The 15,069-nt window shown below is 31.4% G+C and overlaps 1 protein-coding gene across 2 annotated transcripts in view; it reads left to right on the forward strand.

Annotated features, from left to right (window-relative positions):
* The first annotated feature begins 13,570 nt into the window (after window positions 1-13,570).
* LOC115877501 (extracellular matrix-binding protein ebh) overlaps window positions 13,571-15,069 on the forward strand; it is a 43,799-nt gene continuing 42,300 nt past the window's right edge. For both annotated transcript variants that reach the window (XM_030893699.1, XM_030893700.1), the window contains exon 1: window positions 13,571-14,153. The gene's annotated coding sequence lies outside the window, so the exon portion shown is untranslated. The remainder of the gene's footprint in view (window positions 14,154-15,069) is intronic.

The following is a 15,069-nucleotide window of genomic DNA, read 5'->3' on the forward strand; positions in this document are numbered from 1 at the left end:
TGTATAAGCGTTTTCAGGAAACGCTGGCCGCGTTATCAATTGAAGCCCCGGGATCGCGCTGGCAGACATGACTATTTCATAATGGCTACACAAAAGGATAGGTACTTCACACAAAAAATTAGCCATGTAACGACGATAAGGTTTTTTATGTAGCCAGCTCTTAGACTATAACCTGACTAGTCTTAACTTTTAACAGCGAATACGTAATTTTTATTTTTTTTTACTTTGTGCCATACAACTATAGCGTTAAAAGACAAGGTAAATTATAATTATAAATTTTTAAAGTCATGTTAATTTACAACTTCACATTGTACGTGACATTTGTTTTGGTATATTCCAACTGAGTTATTTAGGTGAAGATAATTTAAAGTGATCTAACTTGATGTTATTACTTTTAATATTGTAGTACTTATTATCTTAAAGTACTTAACATAATAGTTGTATTATTACTATAAATTATGCAAAATTGGTGTTGAATTTGAAGTTAATTTTGTTTTAGTGTAGTCAATTAAAATTAAAATTTGTTATTCTATCCAGTATTTACAGGTTATATTTATCAAGATTTAGAGTTTTTATAATAAATACTTACCAAAATATCTAATAGCAATGTCAATTTAAGTAAATATATTTTATCTTGTATATTAATTTCCATTGCTCGTTTTGCTGGTTTCTTAACATTTAATAACATCAAGAAAACATATTTATAAGACTATTGAAAATTATAATTAATGGTAATTATCTAGTATAGAAACTATACTAAGGGCTGGCAAAAGTTAGTCTTGGGTCGAGATTTCCGTATGTAAGAAGAGTACAATGCGTTTATAATGTACTGAACAAAGAGAGAACAGTAAACACGTTGCCAAACGTACGAACTAAACCGAGAAACTGCGCATAATGCTAAGAGACGTGGAAGGGGATATAGCAGATTTGTCGCAGTCCACCGGTCGACCCAATCAGTACCTCTGTCAGTACTTAAAGTTCTAGGGAAAGGTGTACATCATGCGTTCAGCTTCACGATTTAATTACGTCTCGCTATACTTTATTTGTTTATTTATTAACGAGTCGTTGTAATTTTCCCTACATCTTGAATATTTAATTTCTAAGTGCAAGTTAGAAACACTTGCATTTTTGGTAAAAATAAATGGAATTGAATTAGTGTTCTACAGTGGTCGCGCTATTAGAACTCTGAATTCAAGATGAGTGGATATCTCAAAATCTATTAAAAATAATTGATTGTAGTTTTTTCAAAAACTTTCTTAACACTCCTGCTATATTTTCTTCGCAGACAGTATGTGAAATTCTTTATAAATAAAAAAGTTACACGATTGCTGAAAATTGCTATGCACCAAAAGTAAATGGATGGGTTATTTAAAATTTTTGAATGGAAAAAAACAACCTTATCGAATTTTTCTTATTTAAATATATTGTAAAAGATCCGATCTACAAAATAAAAAAAAGTTTCAGTATCTAAAGTGGTTCTGGAATTTGTGTTGTGATAAAAAAAACGGACACCCTAACGATATCCTTATAATTCCATTTCAGATGCTCAGAAACATATCTAATGATTTTATCTAGTTATCTTTTCGAAAAAAAGTCGTTTAAAAATAGCGGTTTGCGATGTGATTTTACTCTACCTGATAGGGAAAGGCGTACCGGCAACGCCGTAACAGCACACCGTCGCATTTCTCTCACTCCGACTTAATAAGATCCCTATGCGATTTACTTCTACACATGTAAGTACCGACCCAAAAGTAACAGTTGCCAGCACGGTATAGGATAATTATATAACAGATAATAGTATATTTTACTATGGATGAACCATTTTACGTCAGTTGGTCTTCAAAATTGAGCTGTTGGTGAAATAAAATGCTGTTCTTCACATTTCCTTGATATTTAGGAATAAATGTGTGTTATCTTGGTTTTACACATGGAAACAGTAATTATACAACATAAAAATGCTTTTTGTTTTGGTTTGGTCCATCTGTGGATAGAGTAATTACCTTTAACCGCTAATGTGCGGTCTAGCACACCGCTATGCTATTTTTATGTGTAAGACAGTATTTAAACAAAAACAACGTCTTTTATCAAGAGCATTTATTCACAAAATTATTTAAAGAATAAGAAAAAAAATATGTGTGCACTATGTGCGCATATTTGAAGTGAAACTTCTTACTAACAGCTATAACAGTTCAAAATACGAAAATAGAATATATTAGAGGTATATTCTAAAAATTCTTATATGTATTTAAATTAAGAAGGCATGTTACAATAATATCGTTGACTGAAGAAATAAGAAGATGCACAACCTTATGGGCGATTTCGTGGCACAAAATATATCGGAGATGTAGCTGGCGTTATCGTCAGCGTGTCCGAGATTTAGCTTTGCTCTGCGCCGCTGCGCGCTGATTGTCGTTTACAGCGCAGCGGATAAAGAATACTGTACCGTAGTTCTGCTTTCAGTTGACTGAGTGGGTGGTTGCTGGAGACAGTGTTGCCAGAACTACGGATTAATCCGTAGATTTACGGATTTTGGTTACGGTATGTTAATAATACGGATTTTGCGAGATCGCCTTCAGTTCCACACCGTTTTCGATATGCCTTCGCTAGCCGAATTGAAAATAAGTGTATTATGCGGTGGCCGCAGAACGAGTTGGAGCTCCACCGTACAGCACTTGAGACGTAAGAGGTTAAGAATTCGCCCATTAGGTTGCGTATCTTCCCAATTGTTTCAATCAACGATAATATGTTATTTAAAATGAGTATTTTCCTCCCAATTTGGTCTTCTAAAAAAAGAAAAAACTGTTGCCAAAGATTACAAATATGTGATATATATACGAAAAAGTACTTGTCATTAGTATCTTAGAAATTAACTTTGTTCCAAAACGAGACTGATTTTTTTCTATAAATTTCCGATTGTATTGATTCACTACGTCTGCGAATATTGACCTTTTGTTTCATTTAAAGAAAATTACACAATTCAGCCACTCCCATTGGCGTACGCGTGCGAGGTAACAGCAGAAGTTGATTTATAGAACCTTCTCTCATGTGGGTAATGTCTATAATTTTGTGGCAAGTTGATTATTGCAGGGTCTGGATATATCATCACAAATAGACTTACATATATGGGAAAAAGAGTTAAAACGTTCCTTTAAATAAATTTCTATATTTTAAAGTTTCCTTCTTTTTTTTACCTTAGACGAAGGGGAAAATAAATACACTCCTTGAAACATCAAGTGATTTTTTTTTGGTTGAACAACTTTGTATAAAAGTGTAGACATTTTACAAAAAATAAATAGGTATGGCAGTATATGGGTATGTGGTTAATTTATGTAATTTTCTTTTGTGGCATCAAAGGTTTCAATCTAAATTCTATTTTTCATTCGAAATTGGAGTTTTGCGTCCAAATGCGGTACAAAATTTAATCCATCATCAGGTATTTTAACGATAGGTATAAGTATATTGTTCTATATATATATTTTGCATAGAAAGTATATTGTGGTTTAACTTGTTTATAATATAATATTATGTAGTGTAAGTGTGACATTAATTATTTTGTTTTACAGCCAAGCGTTTTCTGAACAGTGTTTTTCCTATAACTTCTGTACTTTTATAGCGTGATAAAAATAAAATAACTAATTTAATAACTAATGCAGTAATTTTTGAGCTGATTCTTTTTCCTAGAAGACACAATGATGTGTTAGATTCGATTTGGTTTTTCTTTACTGGTGTTAGATTTTTGTTATATAAAATTTTGTATATACAGTAGCCTCTCGATTATCCGATATAATGTGGGCTCTACTCTACCTCGGATAATTGGCGGCTAAGAAAGCAAATCCAGAAAAGATCCAGTGGTTTTCAAAATTTTAGCAGAAAATATTTTTTTGGAAATTTTCAAGGTAATATAACTTCGTTATTTTGGATTTATTTGAAAAACGGTAAAGAGAAAATATGTTTCTTTTATCGAGATCTACCAGCACTCAAAATATTTGCACTTATTTAAGACTTACCCTATACATATACAGGGTGGTCCGAATTGCAAGCAAAGAAGTTCGTATAAATGTATGTCCTAAGATGCTTGGTTTCCGAGATACAGGGTGTAGAAGTTTCATTTTTATTTTGATTTTTTCCAAATATTTTCTGAAGTAACGTCAATATTTGAATGAAAATTGGTACCTAAGAATATTTTGATGAAAAATTTGATTTTGATGTCAATATGACTCCTATTTGTAGGGGGCGCCATCTACATATGTTTTAACTGTTTTAAAGAATAATAACTTTTCGTCTGTACCTATATAAAACTACTGAGTGAAAAAATATGCATTTCCGTGACTTTTTACGTAAAAAATGTCTCTTGGTAAAAATCGCTACAAGCAACCGTTCTCAAGATATTTAAAATGGAAATAGTCAATACATGTCATTATTACGAAATATAAACACGTTGAGTAGGTAGTTATTTAAGTAAAATAATAAATTTGGAAAATTTTTATATTTTTAAATTAATCATAATTTTTTCTGCGAAAAAAATGATGATAAAACAGTTAATGTTTAACTTTTTACATAAAAACATTTCAAATTTAACTGTTTAGATTCAACTGTTTAGTTAACATGTTTAATTTATGTCAATGATGATTCATAATGATGATTCATAATTTCGATTCCAAATATCTCGAGAACCGTTACTCGTAGCGGTTTTTACCAAGAGACCTTTTTTACGTAGAAAACGTCGTAAATTTATATTTTTTTAATCACTTCTTTTATACAGGTACGGACCAAAAGTTATTGCTCTTCAAACCAGTTAAAAATATGTAGGTGGCGCCCTCTACAAGTAGAAGTCATATTGACATCAAAATCAAATTTCTCATTTCAAAAAACTCCCAGACACCAATTTTCATCCAAATGTTGATGTTACTTCATAAATTATTTAGAAAAAATCGAAATAAATATGAAACTTGTACACCCTATATCTCCGAAACTAAGCATTTTAGGACATACATTTATAAGAACTTTTTACCTATTTTTATCTGCAGAATATGCTGCCGAAGTTTCCGGAATACATTTCGGACCACCCTGTATACAGGGTGTCAAGAAATAGTGTATCTCACTTTGGTGGGTGATTCTACAGATAAAAATAAAACAAAAAGTTCCTACTACTAGTACTTTCCATTAGGGTAGAGATTACTACTGATGGTACTTCTTTTATCCTTATAGATACAGTAATTTCAACAAATTATATAAAAAGCTAGAACTTTTTTACGTAAAACAGGTGCTCTTCGTTTAGTTCGAAAAGGTAAACGGTTTTCAAGATATTTGTGTTTAAAGATTACGATGTATCGATTTTAGTATTATTGAAATGATAAAATGTAAAGAAATGTTAAATAAATTAATTTTCTGATTTCGCTATATCTCTTTTTTTATAACGTTTCATATAATTATCAAATTAGAAATAAATTTAGGATACAAACTTAATTAATTTACTTTACTGTTTCTAATTTATTGGTCAGCTTGAAATAAAACTTTATTTCAAATCATTTTTTGAATAATATGTGTGAAAAAATGTCTATACCTCTGTGCCGGATTCATCTCTCCAAAAAAGTCCTATGGGCATTTCGCCACTGTAAGAAAGTCTACAAAACAAAATAGTTATTTTCTGTAAATACTGCTGCGTGAATCCAATAGAGACTAATTGTCAGCAGTGGCTTCCCAACAAGCAAAATTTATTGCTGGAACATTGCCAAAACCTCGCAAAGCAAGGTGTAACATTGCTTTTTTCATTGTCGGGAGGTTTATGCCAGGTTTCAGGGTAGCTTAATCTTCCGCCTAATAACATTGCAGTGCAAGGTTGCATTTCAAAATATTATTGAAACGTTGCTAACGTAACGTTCAAGAAAGTACTAATTTGGGATGTATTAGCAATATCGTTAATTTTACGTCAATACAATATTGGTAAAATTATATTATTAATTATAATTAACTGACGTATTGCTAAAATAATATAGCAAAAAATAGATAATGTTTGCATTAAAAAACCATTTCATTCATCAGAGGGAAAATATAAAAATTATTTTTTAATATTTACTTATCAATAAATGAAACAGTTTTTTCTTGCGAACATTAGCAATTTTATGTTAACAATAATACATCAGTAATAGGTTATAATCAACAGAAACATTAATGAGTATTAAATTGTGAACTTTCACATAGGTATAATATACTTTTACTAATATTGTATTGACGAAAAACATAAACAATATTGATAAAAATATGTAGGTATATCTCTATATCCATTGACTTAGAAAAATTAAAAATGCTCGGTAAATATATCACTACCAAGAAAGTCGAATTTGTCAAACAAATTGAAAAAAAAAACAAATAAAAATTAGAAATTTATCACTTACTTGTTTCAAAAATATCAAAAATACTGTCAAGTACTGAGAACTTACTGATCTTTTCGGCTGCTCATTAAATAAGGAATTACTCAACTCTAACTTCCGAGTCGAATTTCTAAAAAAAATCTTAAAGTTGAATGTCTGAAATAATACAAAATATATAGGTACAGTATAAACATTATTTTATATTTCTTATTCAAAAATACAAAAGGAAAGTATAACATTAAATGTATGTAGAAGGAAAAGCAAACTTATATTTTAATTGATTTTTTGGATCCTTCATATTTTGTCTTCGCATGTTGAATTGTCTTATTCATGGTTTCAAACTCCTTTTCGGTAAAGTTTTGAAATCTATATCCAATCATTTCTACAGTAGTAAAAATAAAAACAATCAGTTGTAATAAATAAAAAAAGCAATGAGAAACTTACCTCTTTTGACAGTAATCTTTGAGACCCCTTTATGTCCTTATTTTATGTCCTTATTTAATCGATGCATCAGAACACTTTTTATTTTTTTTAGCAAGAAATCATTTTTAACTTAATTTGACGTCATGCTTCTAGATGTCATTTTATAAAAACTTTTGGTAATTATTGGGAAAACTGGAAATCGTCAGATTTTCACCAAAATTGGTATACACCCTATTTTGAGGTCGTAGATTACGAATCTGAACTTTTTTCTTGGCGATCTCTTACCGTTTTTCAGAAAAACGGAAAATTATTTCAACATCGGATTTTTCTTAATTTCTCATATTTTTAAGGTTTTCTATCACATATTTTGGTAGGTATTCAATAAACAATGATGTTATTGCTATTTTTTGTTACTTTTTTAACCAATTCTATGCATAATAGAGGAAAATTTGCTAAAATAAATTTATAAACAATCTGAAAATGTTGAGTTATGTGTTTCTGGCATTTAAAGCAACGTTGCCAATGCTAAACCTAAATTTAGCGTGTTTTTTCGCTCATTCTGGGATTACGAAAGGCGGTCGCCAGAAGAACGGCTCCTTCCCATAATTGCTATTTTACCAACGAGATCTGACTATTTATAACCACGAAGTTGCACGAAAGAGTTTTGATTGCATTGGTTGCATTTCTTTGCGGAGGGGGTTAATCTTTTTTTGATATAATATAACAACAAAAGATTTCCAACACCCTCCGCATGGAAGTTGTAACCAATGCAATCAAAGCTCTTTCGTGCAACTTCATGGTTATAAATAGTCAGATCTCATTGGTAAAATGGCAAATATGGGCAGGAGCCGTTCTTCTGGCGACCGCCTTTCGTAATCCCAGAATGAGCGAAAAAACACGCTAAATTTAGATTTAGCATTGGCAACGTTGCTTTAAATGCCAGAAACACATAACTCAACATTTTCAGATTGTTTATAAATTTATTTTAGCAAATTTTCCTCTATTATGCATAGAATTCGTTAAAAAGTAACAGAAAATAGCAATAACATCATTGTTTATTGAATAGCTAACAAAATATGTGATAGAAAACCTTAAAAATATGAGAAATTAAAAAAAATTTGATGTTGAAATAATTTTCCGTTTTTCTAAAAACGGTAAGAGACCGCCAAGAAAAAAGTTCAGATTCGTAATGTACGACCTCAAAATAGGGTGTATACCCACTTTGGTAAAAATCGGACGATTTCCAGTTTTCCCAATAATTACCAAAATTTTTTCTGGTATTCTCATTCTTATATCATTATTACCAAGTTATAGAAAAAGCCTGTTCTTGTTGAAGTATGATTATATACACATATAAATACTACCATGCAATGAAAATATTTTATGATCAAGTCGGCCATACTATTCTAATATAACTTACTGTCATGAGAGGATTTATTTCTCAACATCCAAAGCCCTCTTGATCATAATAATGTTTGGTCATACGGTACGTCAGCAATTATTATGAAATTGTTCCTAAGAAATAAACTACCTCCAAAGGCAGGGATTTGTTGCCGCATACAGTTTATCAAATGTAGCTTTAATACAGTGCGTTTAGTTTAATATGTTTGTAATACAGTTGGATTAATAATTGTCAAGACAAATTCCTTTTTTGTTTAATACTCTTTAGTCGCAGTTATGACATTTTATTTCAATCTTTTGTTAGGTATGCTAAAAACCAAAGTTTTTTATCCCAAATTTCATAACTGCAGATTTCAAACACGACCTAATGATATTTTGTCCAACGGGGTGTTCTGTTCTCTGACAGTGACAGTTCTGTCCGTCATATTAATTCACAGACAAATTGTATTTTCTGTCATTTTTTGGATTTCAACTGTCGAAATCTTTCCTGAATCGATGGGCAGACTATAGCAGATGTAAAAATAGTGTTATAATATATATAATGTTAATAGAAGCACGAAGAAATAAACGCACTGTATAATACATTTTATTTTATAAGAAATATGTCTCCTAGCAAGTCACACTTAATATTGGAAGCCAATTATTATATTTAAACATGACTAATTCCTTCTCAAATATAACGGATATGAGACATATATGCAAAATTCAATTCAATGTCAATGTCAATCCTCTGATTGTTGATTGCCTTGCGATTATACAATATGATCGAAAAAAAACAGCGTCAGCGATGGCTATGAAATGAAGAACGCTGTCATTTTACATGTAAAATTATATGGGGAATGTTATCTATGTTTATTTCCAAGGCAACGGGATGCCGTTTCTTTTTCGATCATACGGAAATGAAGTCTGTACTAACGCGTTTTTCAAAAATATACTTATTTTTGCTTCATGAGAAAGAATTAGTTATAGTGCAATATATAAACTTACATAACCTTATATGTGGAATATTTATTCATATGGATATATTAAATAATAACTACCTATATAATTAATTATACAAATATACGTTAATTAATTTCGTTAATAATGTGCAGGATTATTAGGCTGATATTAAAGTGTAAAGGTTGAAATTTGGTTTAAGGATCAAAAATATTCGACAATATATGATACAAGGTATATGTTAACCCCTGGTTACTGTATTTAAACATTATTATAATGGTTTGTAGAGAAATATATATTGGAAATTATTGTTTTAGTTTTATTTAGAACCTATCACATCATTGTAAAATGTGTATTGTGTTTATTTGACGTATATGGTGATATCGTCTAATACGATGAGCTTCCAAATCTCCGGATTTGTCCGTTCTCAATTTCTTTATTTAAGGATTTTTGAAAAATTATATACAGGGTGGTCCGGGGAACTGTATTCCGGAAACTTCGGCAGCATATTCTGCAGATAAAAATAAGTAAAAAAGTTCGTATGCTTAGTTTCAGAGATACAGGGTGTAGAAGTTTCATTATTTCGATTTTTTTCAAATAATTTATGAAGTAACGTCAATATTTGGATGAAAATTCGTGTCGGAGAGTTTTTTGACATGAGAAATTTGATTTTGATGTCAATATGACTCCTACTTGTAGAGGGCGCCACCTACATATTTTTTAATTGGTTTGAAGGATAATAACATTTCGTCGGTAACTGTATTAAACTACTGAGTAAAAAAATATACATTTACGACGTTTTCTACCTAAAAAAGGTCTCTTGGTGAAATCGCTACGAGTAATGGTTCTCGAGATATTTGGAACCGAAATTATCAATACCTGTCATCATTGATATAAATTAAAAATGTTGACTAAATAGAAGTGTTTTTGTGCCAAAAGTTCAACAGAAACTGTTATATCATCATTTTTTCGCAGAAAAATTTATGATTAATATAAAAAAAAATATGCATTTCCCAAATTTATTATTTCAGTATTTCAGTCAATTAACTATCTACTCAACGTGTTTATTTTTTGTCAATAATGACATGTATTGACTATTTCCGTTCTAAATATCTTCAGAACGGTTACTCATAGCGATTTTTATCAAGAGACATTTTTTCGTAAAAAGTCACGGAAATGTAAATTTTTCCACTCAGTAGTTTTATACGGGTACGGATGAAAAGTTATTACTCTTTAAAACAGTTAAAACACATGTAGGTGGCGATGGCGCCCAATACAAATAGGAGTCATATTGACATCAAAATCAAATTTCTCATATCAAAAAACTTCCAGACACCCATTTTCATCTAAATATTGACGTTACTTCAGAAATTATTTGGAAAAAATCGAAATAAAAATGAAACTGCTACACCCTGTATCTCCGAAACTAAGCATTTAATGGCGTACATTTATACGAACTTCTTTGCTCATTTTTTTCTGCAGAATATGCCGCCGAAGTTTCCGGAATATAGTTCGGACCACCCTGTATAGTGAAGTAATACGTAATTGACTCTTTTGAGAAGCTAATTAGTTAAAATTTAGCACTGAATAAATTAAATATCCAAATTACATGTTAAGTTTAAAAAAAACGTAGAAGTGCTGAAATCGTTCCTGATAAAATTAATAATTTATCATAACACCCCCGTATATTCAATTATATTATAATCTATAAGCTAGACCTAAAATTAAGAATACTATTATTTTTTTGCGTTGACATCTATAACAATATTAAAAAATCACATTACCCATAAAAGGATAAATTCCAGCTGTAATAAGAAATTATTATAGGTTACTGAAGAATAGAATTACTTCAATACGAAAATACATCAATTTCTTTTAAACTGCTTTTCTAGATTTATTTTTCTCATTTTTTTTTATTTAATCTGTTTTTCTAATACTTCTAACATCAGTGATTTATCATATCAGTATTCATGTGAGTCCTCATCATCAGGGGCGGATATAGGAATTTGTTTTAGGGGGGGGCCAAATAAAAAATAATGTAGAATATGCTTTTTAGGGCGCGATTTTTAACCCAAAAGCTTAATATTTAATCCAATTTATAAATTTTAGGGGGGCCGGGCCACCCCTCTGTATCCGCCACTGCTCATCATGTAATAATCATATTTTCTGACATAAATTTACACACTTTCATTTTATTTTTATAACAATCGTAGAACCTGTAAGTGAGCTAAACAAAATTTAAATTCAAGAATTATGAAGAAATTATTATGATTTATTTATATAATATTATTAAATAATTTGAAAGGTAAGGAGAAAAAAACGGCGTCCAGTTGGCTTGGAAATGACGATCGATGACACTCCCCATTATAATTTTACATATAAAATAAAACAGACAGCGATCTGCATTTCATAGCCATCGCCGACGCCGTTTTTTCGATCATATTGTAGTACCATGTTAAAGATACAAAAAATACTGTATGATCGAAAAAAAACAGCGTTAGCGATGCCTATGAAATGAGGATCGCGGTCATTTTATAGGTAAAATTATGTGGGGAATGTCATCGATCGTCATTTCCAAACCCACTAGACGCCGTTTTTTTTTCGATCACAGGGTATAGTATGCGTATAGTTCAAAATTATAAACATAAATACCCAAGGTTTTACTATGTAGAATTGAAGGCCAACATAAAAAAAACCAATTGCACAAAAAGGTCAAAAGGTTTGGGGCTGACCTAAATACTAAACGCAAATATTCTGAGCTTAGAAAACTAATCAAAGACCAGATTAAGCATGAGGGTGGAGAATACCAACATCTAATTGAAACCAACATTAATGATGATCGCAGCTCTTTTTGGGCTTACATGAAATCTAAAAATCAGGGGGGGTCCATTCCTTCTGAAATGAAATATGAGGAACAATTGTTAACTGCGCCGGATGTCATGTCGGATGCTTTCGCACAGTTTTTCAGTTCTGTCTACCAGATGTCTACTGATTGCAATTTGGTTGAATTGAACCAATTGGGTCGCTTTAAATTCTCCAAAATATCAGAAATTTCAGTTAGGAACAGTATAAAAAGACTAAAACCTAAGAAGGCTACTGGGGAGGATAATATTCCTTCTTATATATTTAAGGGATGTATGGATGAGCTGGCATACCCTTTAACATATCTTTTTAACTTATGTCTAGAATCAAATATATTTCCTAAAGTGTTAAAAAATTCTATTGTAACACCTATTTTTAAAGCTAAAGATAATAGAAATATAGAGAACTATCGCCCGATATGTATATTGAATTCTGTAGCCAAAATATTTAAATCATTACTGTATGAAGACATCATTCTGCATTTTTCAAACTTGTTCGTAAATCAGCAACATGGTTTCTTGACAGACAGGTCCACATGCACTAACTTATTAGTTTTTACTCAGGCAGCTTCGGAGGCGATCAAGGGTGGACATCAGCTCGATGCAGTTATGACAGACTGTGCGAAGGCATTTGATAGGGTGGACCATGGTCTTTTACTGAGAAAGTTGGGAATGGCGGGATTCTCGCTCCCAGCTCTGAAACTGATGCAGTCTTATTTGTCACATAGAACCCAACGAGTAAGGGTAGGGAGTTGTCTCTCAGATTGTATATCTGTCACCTCAGGGGTGCTACAGGGGAGTAATTTGGGCCCCTTACTGTTCGCAATATTTATCAACGATTTACCAAGTTGCCTTAAACACTCATCATGTTTAATTTTTGCTGACGACTTTAAGATGTTTAGGACGGTCCATGGAAAGGAGGATTGCCTTCTTCTACAAGAAGATATAACTGCAGTAAATGCATGGTTTATAACCAATAGAATGTCACTAAATAAAGATAAATGCGGTTCTACACCACTCTCACGCGAAGACAAATACCGATAAATTTCAACTATCGTGTAGATGACACCATTTTGTGTAGAAAGGGCGAGTTCAGGGATCTTGGAGTCGTCATGTAGTCAAATCTAAAGTTTAATGCTCATTACAATCACACGATAAGTAAAGCCTATAGGGTACTAGGATTTGTGATAAGAAATTCAAAGAATTTTGTCAATATGTCGAGCATAGTAAAGTTGTATGTTACGTTCACGTTAGCACGTTAGTGAGACCATACATCTCGAGTATGCTTCTGTAGTAGTGTTGTTTTCATTCTTTTGTAAATTTTAAGCTTAAGTGTGGTCAACTCTCTGTATGTAATTACAATTATTGATATTGTGTTTGTAGGGAGTATAAATAAATAAATAAATAAATTATTTGGACATCGTTTAATATATTCAATTACAATAATTTAGCATATTGTGTTTAGTAGGTATTCTCTACTGATTAAGTTGATTAATTAAAAAATTCTTATAAAAAATGGACATCGTCGTTTTTTTTTCTTTACCCTTTCATTTATATTATCTAAAGAAATATATGATAGGTACCCCGAAAGTTTGGCATTCATTACATAGGTAAAGAATAAATTATTAAAGACATGTTAATTCCATTTTACTCAGAATTTATTACTTATGAGAAATTAACGAAAATTTGGACAAAATGACAAAAGTACCCAAACCACATTTTATTGATTTTATTAAGAACAAGAAAATTTACACGGCCCTCTTTTCGATTTTCATGCGGTTAAAGGGCAGAAATATCGATGCGAAACGGGTCGGTTCGCCGAGAAGCGAACGCAAATATTTTTGTAAATCATCCCTTTTTTACCAAAATGCAACCAGCATAACGGTATTAAAAATAAAATACATATTTTTTTAAGTACTTAATCAGCTGGAGACAGGTCTTGCGCAGGCGCAGACCATCGACGTTAGTTCGACGAGACCGTGCGCGTACGTGAAGCTTCGCCCTATTCTAAATTAAAACAAAGTTGTTTTTGTTTGTTGATATTAACCTTAAACTAAGTAGAACTTGGCAAAATGCTCGTGCTGGGTGCTTGTGGAGTCCTGGGACATCCACCCAACATCATATCGAGGTGAACACTAACAGGATTAACCTCATTTTGGTGAGTTACTTGTGACAGTTTTGTTGTTACGTGTGTCCTTGGACGAAAGGGTGTACGAATGCAGCCTTACGATATTCGGGTAATCATTATTTACCATCGGGTAATTAGAAGTTGGGCTCGTGTTTTCGATGCACGGGCTAAGTTTTTGTCGAATTTTTGAATGCACTCAGACAGGCCTGTACTGGGAGCTGTTTTTTGACACTATTTTTACATCGTCAGGCGAGTGTCTACTTACATACTTTTATGTGTATGCTGCTGCCAAATTTGATCAATTTTATAATATCTACTACCAAAGCTACTACCCTATATTTGTTTGAAATAAAGATACTGTAAGTTTGGAAATTTAATATTTCCATGAATTGACGTGAATACGAGGGTTTATAAAGAAGTGTTGAAAATAGGACCCTATTGAAACGTCTGAGATACAATTTTTTGACCCTAAGTACACCTTTCTGAGCTTCAGATGGGTTCGTACTTCGATAAATAAAGCTTTTAATTCAGGTACATACCAAAGTTATGTACTTTTATGCATTTTGTAAATATTTATAGGCAACCTTAATTTATTTTATTTAACGAAAAATAACTTTTTCATTAAAACGATTAACAGTTTTCTTGATATTGTATTTACAATTATTTAAATTAAATGTTACAAACCAACCAATATTTTTTTAACTTAAAATTTAAACTATTTATTCAAAATATACCTACCGTGTGATAAAAAAAGGTATATTATCAAGCAGACTGTCTTCTTTAGTTCAAGTTGTAGGCACTAATGCTATTTCATATAAGAATTGTTTATCTGCCATGTATAAATACGATTGAAAAAAAAACGGCGTCAAAGACGGCTGGGGAATGACAATGGATGATAATTTTGGCCAGGTCAAGCCCTAGATATCGTTACTTGGCCCGTACTTTT

The sequence above is a fragment of the Sitophilus oryzae genome, unplaced genomic scaffold (genome assembly GCF_002938485.1).
Source record: "Sitophilus oryzae breed Bouriz unplaced genomic scaffold, Soryzae_2.0 scaffold_1494_pilon_pilon, whole genome shotgun sequence".
NCBI classification, from domain to species: Eukaryota; Metazoa; Arthropoda; class Insecta; order Coleoptera; family Curculionidae; genus Sitophilus; species Sitophilus oryzae.